We start from the raw sequence: 18,779 nt of genomic DNA, 5'->3' as shown, positions 1-18,779 counted from the left end.
AGTACCCATTTTAATGCCGACGGTGCCCTGCTTTACAAGTTATATGTTTTTCACGAAACTCGTCCGAATTTTTATTTAAATAATGAACGCCTCCCCTTCATTAACACGCGTAAAGCTTGTAGGTGGTATCGGACAGATACTTGTCAAAGAGAAAGTCCTTCAATTGGTGCACCCGTTCGCGAATTATTCGGCCCGGGGATTTAACTGAACCGCTCTGTATACTACTGTAGAAAAGAGTACTACTTAGAAATAACGATGAACATAAGAGAAAGATTGGATGCATGATTCTGTTGAATCTGTCTTCACGTTCCTCGCAAGTTAATGATAATGAGATTAAAATTCAAAGTCTCCTATACCGGCCTCCGAACATGAGCCACTCCCGCAGATCGAACCCACTAACCATAGGATGCTATGCAGTAACCCTTTCCACAGAAACAATTACCTCTCATGGCGACTGCAATTGTCAGATAACTTTTTACTGGCTGTCCACTTGACGTTTCCACAACAACAACCCCTCACTGTGGCCAGCAGAAGTTTAAATTAGCCATCGAAACACGCCGTTCCCATTCGAGAGCGCTGTCTCCAGTGCGCCTAATTATCGAATGATTCATCGAGTCGCCCTACACAGACGCTATATTGGCCCTAGTTTGCGACGTACCTTCTGCGTGGTCATTGCCCTATACGCAACACAAGAGGATCTAATGAAACACCATTGTCATCTGCCTACGTAATGAGTGAACAATGAATAAATAGACGCTGACGGAATGGTAGCTCTCGCACGGAAGGATGTGCACGTGGGCTCATTCGGGGAAATACACTATAGGGTACTCTCCAAGACGCTTAATTAAATGACAATGGACAATTAATGAAAAATTTCTAGTATTAGACAGTTAATGGCTTTTACGGTGGCAAACAACCATTAGGGCGTATACTGAACACCCTGTGAATGGAATTCACATCTTTTATGGTGCATACGAAACAAGGATGACGAAACAATGCATATTTTACATGTACTTACACTCTCAGAAAGAAATTTCAGCCCATTGCTTCTGCCCTACAGGGCCCAGTAGGGTGGCCAAAGAGAGGTCTCTGTGCCCCAGGGCAGATAGGCGGTGCGTGAGTGCAGTCCGAGGAGCGGCATATCTTGGACAGGTCAAGAGTAAATGATGGATGTCGGCGTCGGTGGAGCAGGATGGGCACGCCAAAGAGGGACGCTGCTTGATCTTGAACAGGAACGATGGGGTACGGGCAACATTCAGGCGAAGACGACGGAGAGCTGACTCTTCCTTTCGAGACAGCCGTAGCGACACAGTACAGGCCAGTGAATACATGGGCAATACTAATGGGGAGGCCGAGGTATAGCGCGGACACTATATACGAAGACCTTGTGCGCAGTGCAGCTTTGAAGACGCAAACTGTCTTTTCAAGATCGTGGAGATTAAAATGGAACTTTGCGCAAAAACATCTTGGGAAAACGAGTAGCAATAATAAATTAATAATAACAATAATAATAATGGGGAAATACTAAATAATAGTAACGTAACTGGAGTGGGTCGTCAGTGCACTCAGGAAGAAAGTGCCGAAGCATGAGAGGAACGTACTTACTGACACATGAAACATTACCTCGGTTTGAAAATACGCCTCCATTATATAATGCATGACTCATTTCTGTAGCCATCCGCACGTCGTATGTGATCAAACAGAAAAAAAGCAGGCAAGCTGCTGGAGGTACTGCATACTGTAAACAAAGCATGAGTTTGAAAAAAGAAGAGAGAGAGAGAGAGAACGGATCCTTTCCTCTTATTTTTTGACAAGGCTTCTTCTTTTTTACAGAATGGAGTGCACGCCGTATTAATAAGAGTCGCTGGATTTGAAGTAATAAATAGCGTAACAGCTACTCGGCAGCTCCCGGAAATGTGACGTAAATAGTTTATTAGGACACACAGAATTAGGGCACGTACGAGTAACATTGTGCGCCTTTCACGAGGCCCTCTCCACAGACAACTGTATAGGACGGGACAAGACGCAATGCATGACCACATCGCATTTCACAGAGTTCTCTGCGACATGTCATATTAGTCTGTTTACAATAGTATGTTTAATACTAAAGGTCCAGGAGATACTGTATTACGCTTAGCCGGTAAACTGCTCTTAAAGAGCGTCTGGCGAAATATGAAGATTGGTACACGATGCGCTTTGGGAAATCTGTAGGAAGAGGACACGTGGTGGCAGTTTTCAGCGCTTGCCTAATGAGGTACGAGTCAAGCACATAGCGTCATATGATTTCCCGCCCACAGATGAGCCCCACGTAAAGAACAGAGGATATTGATTCTGGCGCCCACCATATGTGAAAGACGGTAGCCGACGGAAAGGGAGCGTGGTGAGTCAGGACTGAGGTTTCAATGCTGTGCGTGTCCGCAAAGCAGCAGAATCGCTGTTTAAGTCAACGGACTAGATCAACAGCTTATTGCTTGTAAACCCATGCAGAAGAAGTTGCACGTGTGACAGAGAACGCTTCATATTTTTAATGTGCTAGCAACATTGCGGTAAGAGCATCGAACCGAAACGTTTTTCTGTTTGTTTCGGGTTGGGTTTCGGCCATAAAGGTTCGGTTCCGGTTCAGCTCTGGAGCTCACATATATCGGTTCGATTAACCGGTTGAGAGTCTATAAACTGGTTCGAAACTGGTTCGAGGTTCTAATATGCTACAAAATTATAGGGAGCCACTAAAAATGATACAAGATCTCTTAGTTACGATTTTTATGCATTTATTTCTGTTTTTCAACCAACAGGATATGATTTGAAGTGCGAAAAAAACAAGTGAATAAAAATAAATATAAAACGATATGCCTAGATTATAACGGTAACATGTCATCTGGAAGTGGAACGCCGGTGTGACTACTGACTAGAGCAGTGTTTATCAAACTTTTCTACTACATGACGCCTTTTAGTCGTACCAAACCTACCGTGACCCGCACACTTAATAATCCTTCTGAAAATTTACTTTTTTTCAATGAAGCAGATACATTTACAATGTAATTTATTAAAAAAAAAAACACTAACCACAGCTAAGAGAGCTACCAAAAATACTTATTATGCAGCGAGAGGACAGCTTCCTTCGCCCTTGGCCTTGTATGTCCTGCGCTAGTGAATGGACCTCCAGATCTCGAATATTATGTCACATAAAACGGATGTCACCACCAGACGATGGGATAGATAACAGACGGCACACACCAACGCGAACTGAACGGGTAACCGAAGTTTTTAGATCGGTTCGGGTCCGGTTCAGCACCAAGATGGCGCTATTAATTACGCTTCAGTTCCAGTTCAGTTGCAGCTAAAAATGACGTTTAATTCCTGTTTTGGTTTCGGTTCCACTTCAGTTCGATGCTTTGATTGGGATCAAACGGCCCGCTGCGACGTCTGGTGGGAAATAATGGCCCCTTTTCACCTATACGCGTCGTATCCTAGCGGCTCTCCAGCGAACCACGCTCGGCGCGCGCCAAAAGAAATCCACGTGGAGGTATTCAATCTTCGGAGTTGTCGGGATAATGTCAACTTATAAAATATTTGCGACCTTTGAGCCGCATTTTGCTTCCGAACTTCAGAGTATGTTTTCAGTTAAAGCAAAATACTTGGGTTCTGATATGAATCGTTAAGGAAAATGATGATTTAAATCGCGATGATAGTCAATGATTTAACTCGGTCCATCCTGCTAATCAACGCTGCCATTTCGCGCTTTAGGTTCATCATCACACGTCCTTCGGGACGGTATGGTGAACGTGAGAGAAATGTTCGCGTAAGCTGAACGCTATTCAATCGCTGGATCAGACTGGACGGAAGCCGTGTTCGTTCACTACAGCGAGGAAGGGAAAAAGAAATGGGACGGATAACACAGGCCAGACCGTCACCGAGGAGCGCGTTTCATAACGGGAGCGTATGCTCATGCATACACTAAGATGTCCTGGTTGCCCAGATGTTCCCGACTGTCGTCTTTGTCCTCGCGTCACGAGATTAGGCTCGTGGAGATATTAATACAACTCCTTCGCCCTCGGCCAGTCTCTTATATATCGTGATGCGTAATATGTACTATCGACCGCGGTTAGTTCCCGTGCGCTGGTAAATATGTGGACGAGAGACTGTTTGTGCGAGGATGAAAATACGGATACATTGTTGGCCACGTAACGCTAGAGGCTTAGCGTCAGGCATGGCTTGCTTACCGTCTGCTCTTTAATTTTTTTTTCTGTGCGTTCTTATATACGCGTGGAAACAGCGCTGTTTTGTTGGATAGATACTGTGTGTGGTCAGTTACGGACGGGTGGGCCTCGCAGATTTCTGTGCAATGGTTGTCCTTAAGCGAGTCATGCGGTGAAGCTCTGTTTTAAGGGCGTAAGAATAGATACTGGGAAGTATCCACTCGATCAATTACATTGGCTCCTGTGTAGATTGGCTCCTGGCCAATCTACACTGGAGACACGCCAGGCTTGTCGCCCTCGATGGTCCATATAAGCACACAGGCTGTAGATACATGGGCCGGACCGACGCAGCAGTCATTCATCGACTCCGACTTGGTACTGCTTCCACAAGAGGTATAGGTATAAGCTATATAGGTATATAGGTATAAGCTTATAGGTATAAGCTAAACACGATCGACGACCCTACATGTAGACAATGCCACACAAGCGAAGACGACATCCATATACTACTGCACTGCACGAAATATGAGGACGAGAGAAACTGATCCTCGAAAAGGACACTCTCCACACTGGACAGCCGGCCACTTACCATTGCAAAGATTCTGGGTGCATGGTCTATAGACGGACAATTCCCGCAAGGCGGCAGGCTACCTGCTGCAATTCCTCAAGACCGCAAACCTGCGGGACCTGTGACACGTGCTTCCGCGCATCTCCATTTCCCTGTGTCTGTTTTTTTATGTGTGTGAGTGTGTGTGATTTTTTTCTTTGTCTTTTTGTCCGGGTGAACCTTTTCTTTTTCTTTTTTTGAAGACTAGCAAGCCAAATATTGGCTGACCTCTCTCAAAACTTAAAGACAACTACAACAATTACATTACCATCCGTGTAAAATGAAAAAATAAATAAATAAAAAGAAGACGTTCTAATTCGTGAATTTTACAAGTACCATTTCTTGTACCCATTACAACGCGTCGTATAGAGATGCAATGAGTGCAACGCTGTCTTCAAGGAGCACGGAAGTGATATTCAGCATTGCTCTGAATCTGGGTTCATTCATCAAGAAAGTCTATCTGGAGCCACCTGGACTGCGGGATTGGTATGCGTCCTGGGCCGACTTCAACGGGAACTGTGCAGACATTCGTCTGGAAAGTATTCGGAAAACCCAGGAAGGACCTCAGACAGCACAGCCTGTGGCGAGATTCGACCCCTCCCAGTCTTCAGCTGATGGTGATATGACAAAGAAAAAAAAAGGGGGGAGGGGGTTACGGAGGAATGGAGAAATAATGACGGTGATTACGTAATATTCTTTTTGGACGGTGGGCTTCCCCAGGGTAAGCGCTTTCACGTTGTTTCACAAAGTGGGAAACATAGAGGCGTGTCCCTGTCAAGTATTTTTCCTTTTTGTCTTCTACAAAGCAGTTTGACAGTTTGCTGCTATTCTCTAAGGTACGGTACCATGCACTTCGCTTACTCATTTGCATACTCTCTCTCTCTCTCTCTCTCTCTCCAACTAACAAGTAACTGTCTAAATAGACTACGCCCTTCTGCGACGTGTATGCAAATATGATGAATATGAATAGCACTGCGCCCTACCTGACGTGGAGGGCACACTGAAAGGCAGTTAACATTTTCTCTTTTTTTTTTTCGTGCACTTTTTTAGTGAAAACGCGCGTGTACATTCAGAAATCAGGAATAAATAAAAGTTGAAGAACTGCAAAGTAATGAGAGACAGTGCGCTACACAGTACGGGCTCTTTTATGAATTGTAACATGCACAACATTTTTCATTTCATTTAGTATATCATAAGACCCTCATTAAGGCACAACATAACGTGGACTGCGGCTGAATTTTCTAATTTGCGTCTAATTGTGCGCCAGAATAACTGTCTAAAGCTGTGTTTACACACACATACACACACACACGCACATTGGATGGTGATGGGGTGGGTAATTCACCGCCGCTGAGGCGGTACACTGCCCTATTTCGCGTTGGGAGAGGATGAAGGGATGATGATGATGATGGGGGCTTTCAAAGAGCCGTCGCCAGACCGGTGGAGCACAAGTACTCCGCCAGAAGACGAAGGCCCTGCGTCTGGTGGGCAGCGTTCGATCACGGAACGAGGATCTTCGCTAGGTTGAACGGCCGCTTGTCAATGCTTTGCACAGAGACTTCCATTAGTGCTGTGTTTACAAATAGTATGGTGCAGGTTTGTTCTTAGAGCATACTTGGAACGAAAAGTTAGCTCTCGCTCGGTGCCAGGTTATTAAATGCAGCGCGACGCGGTCTACAACTATACATATACAGTGGCGTGAAATTTAACGTTACCTTATTTTCGAAATAGAAATGAGGACGCACGAGACAAAAGTTCGCGAAGCCTGAGAAGGTAATACGTAAGCCTCAGAACGTGTGACAGAGCGCTTCGGATGAAGCACGAGGTTCAGCATCGTTGCTAATTAATGAATTAATTGCTAATTAAGCATAGGGGGCATTCCAGATGCACTTCGTTCACACCGGTCAAATGCGGACAGCACCCCCCCCCCTCCCCCTAAAATTTGAAGTACCTCCTCGTTGCAGGAGAAGGGGTAAAAAAAAAAAACGTGGCGTCGAGGGGACATGCTCGTTGGGTATACTAATTAGTAATCAACGCCATTCACGGGTTGCGAAGCTCTACGGCTTCCCAATAACTATACGCCCTCAAGCAGCTAGCTGAACTTGTGCGCAATTTTCAGCTCTTCGTTTACTGTTTGTTGTTCAGGTTTATTGTCTTTAGAACCTAATATAATGCACTGCTTGCGACATACTTGTTTGAAATCGACAGCTTCTGGTTTGTCATGCCTAAGACGCCAATACGGGCTGCTGTACTTTCGAATGAAGGTTCCAGACAAGTGCATGTTGTAAGCAGTACATGTGAATTTCGCTACGTGAAGCTCTATATTGCATTATGAACAATATAATGATAGCTCGATCGTTCCTCTCGGTGTGGACATCTCCGGGTTGCAACGGAATAAAGAAACACACGAACCTGTCAGTTCCACTGTTGAAGAGCAGAAGAATATAGGAAGACCAGTGCACATGAACTCCTCCTAGCGGTTTTCCTGCATTCAAATGCGTACTAGGGTACATTTGGAGGGAAGTGAGTATTTTAATCCTTCAGCTATGCAGGTAGCAACATACATCACTGGAAATCCCTTCCAGGGATTGTCCTGGCTCTTGGAACAATTGCCGGTTTCACCTAGAGCAGACGAAAGCTTGAATCTCTCGTGACTTAAAAAAATAAATATAAAAACGCACAACACGCAGACAATTTGGGAGCTCATATCTCGCGCATAAAATGAGCCAGGAAGCCATAACGTGGCTGGCGAAGCCATAACGCCGTGGCAGAAAACGCGCATATACGCATATCCCAGCTTGAAATAATTCAGTCCCCTCTCCCCCCTTCCACAGAGTAATATTCAGACTCCTTTCGTGCGCTGCCTGATGATTACACGAAACAAAGGCACACAAAAGACAAGACAAGACGATGCTTCAGAAACACAAAAAAGACACGTCACCGATGTAGCAGGTAGATTGTCACTGGCCTGTTAAGCTCGTAATATGATGCTATGTTTAACCATACTGATTATACTCTGATTGTTCATATCATTGCGATTGTCCGTGGGCGTCCGTGTCCGTGGGCTCCGTCTGAATGTTGCTTTCACCCCGCAATTCAAGTTCATGATCACCGCGACCGCCCAACACATTCTTACGGAATGTGCACTCTACTGCCCGCAAAGGTGGATCCTGTGTGATGAGCTTGCCCGTATCAGCAAGAGGCCGTTCAATTTAGCTGCACTCATTGGCCCCTATGATGATCCTCTGCTCCATCGTCGGGTTCTTCACCTGTTCATGGACTTTCTGTCGTCCACTGGATTGCTCCAGACGCCTTCAGTTCTTTCTCGTGTTCTCATCCTTCCTTCCTCACCTTCAAAAAATGTACCACGTGCGATGGGATAGGGTACCGCACCACAGCGGTGAAGCACCCCATATCATCGTCATCATTTATTGTTGTTGTTGTTGTGATTGTATGATATTACTTTTAATCATATTGAATCGCAAGATCGTTTGTCCCAGTCTGCCCGTGACGGAAACGCATGTTGCTGCTTGTCTGCCGGCGGTACTACAGTCCCGTAGGCGATTTTCTGTACTTTCTCGTTTTCTTAACGTAATAGTGTAGAACAAAGTTTCTCTTCTCTATAGGGCTTGCTTCACTCTCGTGTCCTCCTGTTCTCCCCACTAATCAGCTTTTAGCTTTCAAGCAATACCGGCAGCATCAATGCTAGAGGAGCAGTGCTTCAGTTCTTAGATACGGCATCAAGAAGAAGGAAGTGCGTATACCGTCGAAACATACTCGCTCGCGACAATCTGCTTCCCGCCTTGCCGTGCGTCTTCGTTCGTTCGTAATAAGCTTAAGACAAGCTCGCGTATCTATACAGTGCAGATCTTTTCCCAATTGAATTTCGAACGAAGCTTTCGGATGATAATCCGTTTATTCTCTGGAAGCTTTCACGCGTTACCCCAAAAAGGGAATAAATGTAAGCGAGTCTTTGGAAAGAGTCGCGCGGAAAGCGTATAGAATGACTCGTTCTATTTACACGGAGGATAGGTACTTTCGTTGTTGTAGGAAAATTGGACCCAGATTACTTTTTGAAGCGGGCGTACCGTGCCTGCAGCGGACCCTTAATATGTATGTCTCCTCATTTTGGCAGATTTTTTATAAAACCTATAGTACAGCGTGCCACACATGTGTGACGGTTAGTTTAGAAGACAACGTAAAACTCAGAAGAATTTGCAAAGGAAGTACAACACCTCTCACCTCTTCGGCGGACAAAGTACAGACGGGATGCTGTGAAGGAAATGCAGAAGGATGAAAACTCTCCCTATTTGATTTCCTTATCCAATCCAATCCACAATGATAAAAAGTGTATGACAGCTTAAATTCACGTTCCTTCTACCCCATAACACGAGCAAAACAAACTTTTATCGGATCCTGCCGCTTTATTCACGAACACCCTTTATGGCTACGTGTAACAAATTTCTCAAACTTTCCAAGACCAAATCTATTAAGCGCAACAGTTTCATTTTGCATTCAGTATACATGCGTCGCAGGTCATTCCAGTGTAGCAACGCCGTGTCCGCATTCAGGAGCCTCTATGTTCCTCTCGCGAAATCTGACGCTGGAGGCGTTTCGTGTTCAATAGTCAAAAGCAGGCAGTCCATGACCGTCGTTGCTTTACATTTCCGTCACGCTCTTTTGCACTGCGCGACGTTTTATGCGTTTTTCGCGACTCTCTCTGAGCTGGCGAAAGCTTACCGAAACGTTTCTCGAAGAGCACCAGTGTGGTTCTTCGCTTACGTTGACGAGGGCCAGGCATACGTACCATGAGCAAGGCGGGAATATACACTAAGGAAAAGAGAGAGAGAGAGAGAGAGAAAAATTGAGGAACAATTACAGCTTCCAGATCCCTAGATTGGAATTACGTACTGCTAATTTTACTGCCCCGCACAGCAAATGATCCCTAAACTTGTCATAAACTACCGGGCATCTCGTCCCCAAAGGGATTAACATCACTCCTTTTTTGTCTTCTAGTAGTAGATGCGATTGCTGTACACCCTTACAAAAACAAATCATAACCTGCAGCAGTTCGTACGTATTGTATACCTCCTCTAAAAGCTCTCTATGCGTACATCAGCATTACGCGAGGGACAAATTTTAATTAGCCGCTTGGTTAGAATACGACAATTAACTTTCGTGCTGACTAAAATATGGAAATAAGTCCCAAATGTAGAGTCGTAGACTGCCACGAAGGATGTGCCATACCACGGCCAACGTACAACGCCCACGGATGTGTAGATCACACTGAGGCTTCTTCTTTTTTTTTTTTTTCGTTTTGCTTCATCAAAATGGACCAGCGTGTCAGCTGCCGTTCAAGACTACGTACCATTCGACACCCTGTGTAGCAATCTTGAAAGGCGTGCACGGTAGAAAGTGAAATCCCAGCGAAATCATTTCGAATCTATATAGATTGATATAGCACCACATGGATGTGCTCGTAACTGGAGACGTACGGGAAGCTGAACAGATAATAAAGCGAAGAGCGGAGGAAAATCGGAGTGAAGTCTTTTTATGCACCTGCGGCTGCATTTTCTACTTTATTTTATTTTTTATTTCTTCCTACCGCGCGCAGCGGGAGAAACCAATTTTCTAAGAAGACGTTCAAACTTACCATCAACCTCAAAGCAGGCGTTGAAAAGAAAAAAAGTCTGAGAGAAAGTCTGAGAACAAGTTAAATGCGATGTAACTTTCATGGCGGCGAGATCTCCCTGTCACTTTGTCACTGAAAGGAAGGAAGGAAGAAAGAAGAAAACAAAGATCTCTCTTCTTGCATTATCTCCAACGCTTCTTAAATGAGAACCTACATCAGCCTGATTTGAGTTGCGTCATAATTACAATTACTTACACTTTTCACTGTGGGAGAGATGAAAGACGCAAGTCACTGTCCTAAAACGACCTGGCAAATGAAACTTGCGTGGTTTCATTCATAATCGAAGGTTAAGGTGTTGCCGCATACTTCTCACATAATCATTGTACGTGGTTTATTTATCTCGTTAGTATATATGGTGGCCCGAGGGAAAACTATGCAAGCGACGCTGCCTGAGAACACCCTAGTGCCAGTCAGTGTTGTACGTATCGCCGTTACAACTAACGCCGTTACTAATCGATACTTTTTCGGTACCGGAGTGCGTATCGCGATACTTTCTTAAGTCGGTATCGAAAAGGTATTTCCGTTACAAATTTATGGTAACGCGATCTTTGTACCGTTACCGATACCGATACTTTTTAGTACCCCACCCTTTCTTTACCGACCATATTTCTCACTCTTATTCATTGTCAATGGTCCGCCTAGCCCTCGACGAGAAGCTTGTGGACACGCCAACGTGCTCCGTAACCGGAATTATGGAATTATACCAAACACGTGTTCACCGTTCTTCTTTAAAACTGAAGGAAATAGCCACCCTGTGTTCAAAAAAAAGAGTTGAGGTCAACGAACAGAGGTCAAGACTTTGATAGTGCGCTCTAGATTCCACTACTAATCTGCCGTGTCGCACTGAGTGACGCTCACATATACTGTGGCATTGTTAACTTGGGATAGGATTCCTTGGTCATTGGACACCATGGTATGTGAGTGCCGACACTAACGTAATTGTCACACTGGCCTCTGCCAGTTGCCGGAGAGACCACGGCTTGCAAGGATGGCAGAAGACGATTTCAAGAACCAGCTATTGATAAAAGTCAAGCATGATGTTTCCGGGCTACATATGAAATATGCTGTCTTTTCACTGCAAAACTCTTCACGTAAGCAATATTTCTATGTTGCGTCACCTCCGTATTTCAAACAAAAGTATCGCCCGAAGTATCGCGTTACTTTTTTAGTAACGGTAGCGGTACTCCGTTACTTTAAAAAAGAAGTATCGATATCGCTATTTCCACACTTTTTACTCAAGTAAGGAGTATCGGCATCGCCATACCATATTTCGGTAACGGGTACAACACTGGTACCAGTGCATGATAGTAACTAGATTAGGTACTGTTTTGTCTCCTACTGCAGGTAATGCATGCTCAACACTCTAAAAACCTCATACGGCTGACATCTTTGATTAGGAAGCTTAAGATTCGTGAAAGCCTGAAAGCCATTGTCGCATATCATGATGTTGGTGGAATAATTCCTTCAGCCTACACATACACGTATGCCGTTTGGCTAACCTTCCATACCTCCCATTAAATTAAAAGAGGAATGCAGGACTACTGCCTTTCACTATGAAAGAGCTTTTCCAGGGCATGCGCTAATGGGCATTGTTAAAGTCAGAGAGAAACCAAATATTTTCCAAGTTCCATTTTCCAAGTACGAGTACGACAAAAAAAAAAAAGCATTGGCGTGCTTCCGTTTCAGTAGATATTTGAAACTCCTGCACGTGGAACGTTTTTCCTGCATTCAACCCATCGATTCCAACTTACCTTATGTAGAAACGTAGATGGGCGGTGGGAACGTACCAAAGGAAAAGTGAAAAGCTCCTCGCGCAAGGCGGAAATGAGGTAACGCCTTGGGTGAAAGCGAGAACTTCAAATATTTAGCCGTCGTTGCATTGCAACAGCGCCAGCATGCACTCCACGTACACGCGCAATTTCCCTTTAGAATGTCCTTATGGAGTTTGGCTTTGATCTTTCCAAGCTCCATATGCCGCCAAACCAGTTCTTTTTAAATGAAGCACTGCTTCCACTACGTAATATCGGATGCCAAAATAGATTCCAATCCGCTCTTTTTTTTTCATGCTTCGTAGTCGACTATGTCCTACATTGGCGTAACACTGTCGGGATGTCATTTTGTGTTCACCTTGGGCATCCTCGTGATGCGAAGCGAAATATGATTTCGGTTACAGTATTTCACGTACTGTTTTTGCTGGAGGTTGTAAATGGAAAGCCATTTCTTTTAATTTTTTTTTTTCCGTTTGGCTTTGCGAAGTGGCTGAGAGAGCAAAAAGCACGTACGAGAGCTGAGCGCCGGACATAAGCTGGAATTCAGAGTGTTCGTAAACGCGATTTAATTCCAATTCGTACGACCACGTGCGCTATTTATAGGTCATGATGTCAGGTGAATCGCGCTGTGAAAAAAATACAATAGTTACTATAATAAAAGGCAAATCGCTACAACTTTGACTATTCTGCGAAACAGGTTTAAATGGGGGCAACTTTATAGGGTCATCTTTCAATCCTGATCTTCGGGTGCCCGCTCTCTTTTCAGCACCATTATAACCTTTTCTTTCTTTCTTCTCTCTGTACAACTGTTATGGACGGACGGACGGACACGGCTGTCGGCGTTGGCGTCCCCTAGCGGAATGCTGTATTCAGTACGCAAATGAATGCACCACTGACATTTTGTGGGTCGTTACTCAATGCTTATGCCCTGCCTGGATGCGTGACGTCATTTTCTTATTGCATTTTACCTCCTCTCTCTCTCTCTGTATCATCAAGCACTTTAGGAGTGGACTGCCTGCTGGTTGGCGGCATGCTGTCTCGGGTGCTGCTTTCTATTCCCTAGCTGTCTCCCTGGGTACAGTTACGAATATTGCGCACCTACCGCAACGCGCACGCGCGTTAATGTTATCCTCATTGTTTACTTTCTGTACTCTCGCAAATCGTAACTCCGAAAGTAAGAAAACGTGAAACATCGAAACGCAAGCACATATGCATAGACGCAGTAACTGCTTTTGCTTGTGGCAGCAGCAGGGGTTGTCTCTCGCAGCGAAGGCCCGAGTGAAGCAACCTTCCATTCTCGTTAACGTTAGTCTGCCACACTATATTCTGGCTTCCTGGCAAGCTCGTGAAAAGCGAGCGTTTGCCTTGGTAGTGCGTCACGGCTTAGAAAGCGAGCATTAAATTATCGTTCCGCTATATTGCTGCCGTGATTAATGAATAGAAGGGGTTCCCAGATGCTGTATACATGCGTATACAACGGGGCTCTTGGAAGCGAAAGCGCGACTTTGAAGCAACAATAGGAAGTTTTAGCATTGCGACCGCAAGCATACGCATAGGCGTTTCGTACGCAAGAAAATAGCGTTGTTGACACTGCGCATACGTCGAACGCAGCGCAACTTTTACGCTCAGCGTGCGTACGCTGTTTCTCGAGTTTAGCGGGCGTACACAGAGGGCCACATGCGTTCCGCTCTCGTGGTATGCGATAAAGCTCGAGACCTGCAGCTTGCAAAACCCACAAACACAAAGAAAGGCACAACACCAATAGCGTTGGACTCTGCGGATTGTCTTGGCTGCACTTGACTTACTACAATGTTCGAAGTATGCAGGGTGTCTCAGTTAAATCCCCGGGCTAAATAATTCCCGAACGGGTGCACGAATCGAAGTAATTTCTTTTTTTTTTTTCAAGTATCTATCTGATACCACCTACAAGATGCGCACCGTGTGAATGAGTAGGAGGTGCTCATTATTTAAATAAAAATTCAAAATGAGTTTCGTGAAAAAACGTAACTTCTAAAGCAAGGGCGCCGTCGGTATTAAAATGGGTACTACCCCACTTGGACACCTTTTAGAGAAAAATCTGCCACCGAAGCTGGTCATTTGTTGCAGTAATTAATTGGTTTCGGTTTACATATTTTTGTCGCGGCTGGTCGCGGCGGAGCGCAAAAGGACATAATTTGTTGGTGGATAAGGTGGAAGAGCATCCTTTCGCTCGGCACTAATACTTGAAGCAATAGAAAGGGATCTGGGCGCAGTCTAAGTCGCCACGATATTACACCGCTGAGATTCAAAAATCTTAAAGAAGTGGGTTCCACAAAAGGACATGTATATGGATAATGTTTGTAATCACGCGCTTTGATGAGGGGAGACAGAGCAAAAAATCTGACATCTTGACAATGCCGTGAACATTTATAGTGCACAGGGAAAGCACAACGCTTCTGACGAACGTCCAGGTTGGTTTCTAGGCACCACGACTGAGGCAAACAACGAAGACAATGGCAGTATTCTTCTCACAGGCCGTTGCATGAATAATTTATCTTATAATTATAACAATATTTGGACACAATGGCTTTGATGCAAAGTGTGCCAAAGTGAACCAATGGTGGAAGCTACAAAAAGTCATGAAAGAGAACATAGAACACTTGACAATGCAGCCACTTGCGCTTCTTTCGAGGATAGGGTATATTACATATAAAGAGTAGCATAAAGTATACAGCGAAAGAGCTGCCATGATCTACAGGAAGGCACGAAAAATGTTGACGCGAATCAACGAACAGAAATAAAATGTAAAGTTGGTTTCGCCTCATACACACGTTTAATGTGGGAGAGTACCCTTTACAGGGAGCAGTGGTGTTTTATTTTCTCTTGCAGTTTCTTCTTTTGTGTGTGTGTTTGTAATGTGCCTCTGGCCTCGACGAGGGTTCAGAAACTTTTTGCAAGGGCACGTAAACTAAACACAGAAGCAAAAGAAAGGAAGGGGGATATGTTTAATGCAAATAAAAAAAAAGGAAGGATAAATGCGTTCTCCGAAGCAGACTACTACTCTCGTCACACACACATACAGGGTGTCCCAGCTAAATGCGAACATATTTTTTAAAATATATATATGAGGGAGAAGAATGAGGCCTAGCCGACGTAAGAGGAGAGCGGTTTTATTTTGCGATCAGCGCGACCGGCTGTTGTGGGCTGTGCGCCCACTACCGAACTAATTACCGAACGTTTTGCACGCGCGGTAGCGATGTTGATGAGGCTGGCCGCGTTGCGTCGGCATCGTCGTCACGACATATATATCACTTTTTCCGAGTTGAAATCAATTTCAATATGGCATATGCTGAAAGGCACTCCTTTGGTGGGCATTAGCACACTCCTTAGGCAATGTCTTAATTAACTTTCAATAATTAACTTTTTAATTACAAAATCTACGAAGTTGTCCCAATGAGAACGTTTGGTCCCTTCGGTTACCTCATACCGGAGCCGTTTTCGGAACAAAAATCCGTTCGATAGATCGTCTGCAAAAAAAATTCGTGAAAGAACACAATTTTTTTCTCTATTTCGATCATTGCGCATCTTCGTAGCAGCATATGCTATATTGCAATTGATTTCATCTCGGTAAAAGTGATATATATATTTTTAAAGGATATGTTCGCATTTAGCTGGGACACCCTCTATATATAAAGAGACGATGAGATGGGGCTGATGCCGGCACATCTCATCACATGTAGCATGGTCATAAGTGACAATACGTATACAACGGGAAATTAGCCAAGGGGGGCTACAAACATGGACAACACAAACATGTAGGCCTCCAACGCACAGAACCAATTAAATCAAACGTCGCCCTGCTCCTCATGTCTGAGTGAGTAAGTTTTTGAGTGAGTGGGTGAGTGGAGTGAGTGGAGTGAGTAGAGTGAGTGGAGTGAGTGGAGCGAGTAGAGCGAGTGGAGCGAGTGGAGTGAGTAGAGTGAGTGAGTGAGTGAGTGGAGTGAGTGGAGTGAGTGGAGTGAGTGGAGTGAGTAGAGTGAGTAGAGTGAGTAGAGTGAGTGGAGTGAGTGGAGTGAGTGGAGTGAGTGGAGTGAGTAGAGTGAGTAGAGCGAGTAGAGCGAGTAGAGCGAGTAATGTGAGTGGAGTGAGTGGAGCGAGTAGAGCGAGTAGAGCGAGTAGAGCGAGTAATGTGAGTGGAGTGAGTAGAGTGAGTAGGGTGAGTAGGGTGAGTAGAGTGAGTAGAGTGAGTAGAGTGAGTAGAGTGAGTGGAGTGAGTGGAGTGAGTGGAGTGAGTGGAGTGAGTAGAGCGAGTAGAGCGAGTAGAGCGAGTAATGTGGGTGGAGTGAGTAGAGCGAGTAATGTGAGTGGAGTGAGTGGAGCGAGTAGAGCGAGTGGAGCGAGTGGAGTGAGTAGAGTGAGTAGAGTGAGTAGAGTGAGTAGAGTGAGTGGAGTGAGTAGAGTGAGTGGAGTGAGTAGAGTGAGTAGAGTGAGTAGAGCGAGTAGAGCGAGTAGAGCGAGTAATGTGAGTGGAGTGAGTGGAGCGAGTAGAGCGAGTAGAGCGAGTAGAGCGAGTAGAGCGAGTAATGTGAGTGGAGTGAGTAGAGTGAGTAGGGTGAGTAGAGTGAGTAGAGTGAGTAGAGTGAGTGGAGTGAGTGGAGTGAGTGGAGTGAGTGGAGTGAGTAGAGTGAGTAGAGCGAGTAGAGCGAGTAATGTGGGTGGAGTGAGTGGAGCGAGTAGAGCGAGTAATGTGAGTGGAGTGAGTGGAGCGAGTAGAGCGAGTGGAGCGAGTGGAGCGAGTAGAGCGAGTAGAGCGAGTAGAGCGAGTGGAGTGAGTGGAGTGAGTGGAGTGAGTGGAGTGAGTAGAGTGAGTAGAGTGAGTAGAGTGAGTAGAGTGAGTGAGTGGAGTGAGTGGAGTGAGTAGAGTGAGTAGGGTGAGTAGGGTGAGTAGAGTGAGTAGAGTGAGTAGAGTGAGTAGAGTTAGTGGAGTTAGTGGAGTGAGTGGAGTGAGAATGGGGAGAGCATAATTGGTTGTCCGTACCCCTCGTACTTGAGGCACTCTAACTAAGCAGAAAGTCCTGCTGTCGTGGTGTAGCGGTAGCCTATCTAATCGGAAATCAGAAGGTCCAGGAAGGCCCAGGTCAAAGGTTTGAATCCTAGCGTCAGCACCTTTTCCAGATTTCTTTAATTTAAGTGATAAAAAGATAAATTCACTTAAACTTCTGTTTATTAGCGTGCAAGCTTTCATGCAGTGGACTGCATTTAACTGCAGGTTCGGGGCTTCTATCTTTTTATAACTTCTGTTGACTGCACTTGACTGAAAGGTTCCAGAGTAGCACGATCTCGCAAGTTCTCGTATTTCCTTTCCTGCATCGTAGGTCTTCTCAACCCGTTCACCATCCTGCCGTCCGAACATAAATCACACGACATTATGCGCTCCTTCGCGTTCTCTTCGAGGCTGCTACGTTAAACTTTCCACGTCCACGCGTTCGCAGAGCATGAAATAGAGTCAGTTCCGACAAGAACCTGCGGGGCGGTTGCCTGCTCTCCGCCGGCACCCATAACCGTGTTCCGCACTATCGCGAAGAAGCAGACTTGCAGCAACACGTCCGAGCGTTTACGGTTTAGACCTGAAAGAAAGATATTTGCTCCGACGTCTAAACGCTTCCACGTGTTCTCCATGTACTTGGGCTTCTCTGCGCGAAAGTCTGACGCTGTGCCGTTTTTCACGTTTACAACTATGTTACGACAGCAAACTTCGTTGGCTTGCCTTCCAGTAAACGTGTGCTAACCATACAACATTACGCTGTAGGTAGGGGGCTATACAGGTGTAGGAAGTTAGGCTGCGAACACTGTACCTTGTGCACATTTGGTCGCACGAATGACCTTGGGTTGTACGGCGCAGGAAGATTGGCCGGGGAATTATGGCGTCAGCCTTGTCCCGCAACCAGATAGTCGTAAACTTGTCAGTGTGAACTCTCTTTGCTGTGAATATGAGGAAGCTAACTTGATGTGCGCGTTGTTATCCTTCGGAATAAGTGTTTCCGTTGGCCATTGGGATAGAGGGCGCCATGGGCAAAAAACTGAAAAAGGAAGATAGTTTGTCGGTCACAATACGTAGATGTCGCATGCCTGACTCGTGACACTTTATTTATATCTATCTACAGACGTTTCTACTGTGTTTATTCACCGGGAGTGTCTTCGTCGAGAATGTCCCATCCCGTCCGTTACACAACGCCCCACTCTCGCGTTGCAAGCGGTAGTCGCGTTCTTTGTCTGTTCCTAGTATTTAAGTTACTTACTTTGTTCAGTTATACATTTAAACAGTACGTTGCGCAGTTAACGCGCTAGCTAAGTTTCTGCGTCCTACGAAAAGAATGCGGCAATTCAAATTATGGCTTTGACGCTTTCCTGTTGCCTGCTGTCCGATAACGGGTTTAACGAAAATGTAACAGGAGCAACCCTCGTTACGGCGCAGAGCACATCGGTTAAAATGGCCCCTTTATTGTACAGCTTTTGACACGCTAGGTGAAATACTC

The 18,779-nt window shown here is 45.2% G+C and overlaps 1 long non-coding RNA gene across 1 annotated transcript in view; it reads right to left on the bottom strand.

Moving 5' to 3' along the window:
- Nucleotides 1-18,779, bottom strand: part of LOC135366886 (uncharacterized) — a 211,484-nt gene that overhangs the window by 48,578 nt on the left and 144,127 nt on the right. The gene's annotated exons all lie outside the window — the stretch shown is intronic.

The sequence above is a fragment of the Ornithodoros turicata genome, chromosome 8, assembly GCF_037126465.1.
Source record: "Ornithodoros turicata isolate Travis chromosome 8, ASM3712646v1, whole genome shotgun sequence".
Classification (NCBI taxonomy): domain Eukaryota; kingdom Metazoa; phylum Arthropoda; class Arachnida; order Ixodida; family Argasidae; genus Ornithodoros; species Ornithodoros turicata.
Note: the sequence above shows the minus strand (reverse complement) of the source record. Positions and strands in the feature narration are given on the sequence as shown.